A 2,067-nucleotide genomic window follows, 5' to 3' on the forward strand; every position below is an offset into this window, starting at 1 on the left:
GTTCATTTTTAGGGTTTTTATACACCAGTCAGCTCGCTTAAGCGAACTTCACCGGTTTACGCGTTTTAACTTTAAAAGTTTGATAATTAGCACAAATAATTATCCGTTTAACCTCGGATCTTGAAATTTTGCACAAATAACATTTTGACAGTGGGGAAATTTATAGAAATATTTCCAGAATTAATTTTTATATTTAAAATTTATTTATCTATTTTTAAACACCATTTAAACACTAAGTATGCCGTAAATACCAAACGATCTTAGAAAAATCCTAAATTTTTCCTGGATGTCCCCTGCCATCCACATAGTCCCCTGTAGTTTGTCCAGAATCAAAATCCCTTTTTACATGCCATTTTCACTAAAACCGAGCTAGAAAACCCTAGAACTCATTTAACCGAAAAGCCTACTTAGAATTCTTCAACGGACCTCAAATTTTTTGTGTGACTTATACATGATATTTAACTATTTTTCACCATTTTTGGCCAAAACCGAGCATTAAATGCACCAAATATTCATCCTTTGTCCAAAAATTACCAAAAATTCACAGAACTCATATTTTCATATATAGAACATCCCTGTAAAATTTCATGACCCAACTCCAAACACACCATAATCTGTCCAAAAACTCCAAAACCGAACATAACCGAATATACCTTTCGTTTTCCGCCACTACAAGCTACAAACTCGTCTTTCCGCCTTATCTACCACTAAATACAGAACCTACAACCAACATACCACAATACCAAGCAAGTTACACTCACGATCAAGCCATTTCTTTCATGGTTTCGGTTATGATTCAAAAACAAAGATTTAACCGTAAAAATTCGTTTTTGATTCGTTTAACACCTTTCTTGGACCAAGATCCTTTGTATAACCCGTATACATCACTTGATCATGCAAGAATCGGTTTTCATCTTTGAAACCTCATTTTCTTGCAAATAAACTCAAGAAACGAAGATGGAAACGTGATTAACTCGATTATTTACCTTGTTTTCTTGCTAAAAACTCTCGGTTTTGGATCATGATCTTGAGAGGATTGATGAGCTTGGATGGATTGTTGTAAAAAAAGAAATGAGAAAAGGGGGTGTAAGGGGGAGTCCGATCGGGATTCTTAGGGGGGTGGGGTGGGACCCACCTCTCCATTCTAGACCACATGTTTGGATTTCGGATATCCGGATAATGTTTTGGATAATCTGGTTCAGTTCGTTTTTCGGTTAAATGTCTGATTCGGCTTAAAACGAGGTTAAAACGGTCGTTTTTCGGCTTAAAAATGAAATTTATATAAAACCGATTTAAAAACTTTAAAAACTTAAACCATGACATTTATTAACTTAAAACATCATATTATTAATTATCGCGCATCTTTTTCGGCTTGATCGATCATCTCTTGCTCGGTTTGGTATTGAAGGTTTCGTTTAATGTACCGACGTACCATTAAATCGAAATTCTTTTTCTGTGCCGTACTTTACTTATCCCGAAGCATTAATGCTTCGTAACATCACTAAATATTATAGATATCGTCTATAATTGAACCCTCGATTCGTTCGGGTTTCAATAACTATCGATCGATTAACCGCATAATCAATACGATGAATTACATATTCACGTACCATCAATACAGTGAACCATGTATTCTCGTATAATTACTATGGTAATTCATGTACCCGGCATTAAATATGACGTAACTATCGTCTACCGGTTAGGGTATCCCTGGTTTCGTCGGAGTCGTTACACACACACACATATATATATACTTTTATACACTTTCATGGGATAAATCACTATTTGAGCGTTGGAGGGTTGTCTAGAGACCCCGGTCTCCGGTCCCATTCTAACGAGTTCTTTCGTGTTGTAGGTACGAGCATGAAGCTGGAAGGTGAGACTGGAAGGGTCCATGCCACCATACTCTTATTGTTAGCTATCCCATTGTAGCAAAACAATCAATCAGAGTACATTTGTTCCATTTTTTGTATTATTGTCATGCGTTTTTTATTTAATTATTTTTGTTAGCTAAAAACATATGTATTTGGGTTTGTATCTGATGTGGTCTCTAATGGTCATAGCAAG

The sequence above is a fragment of the Bidens hawaiensis genome, unplaced genomic scaffold (genome assembly GCF_021521415.1).
Source record: "Bidens hawaiensis isolate Kalapana, Puna unplaced genomic scaffold, B.hawaiensis_p1.1 tig00041628_1, whole genome shotgun sequence".
NCBI lineage: Eukaryota > Viridiplantae > Streptophyta > Magnoliopsida > Asterales > Asteraceae > Bidens > Bidens hawaiensis.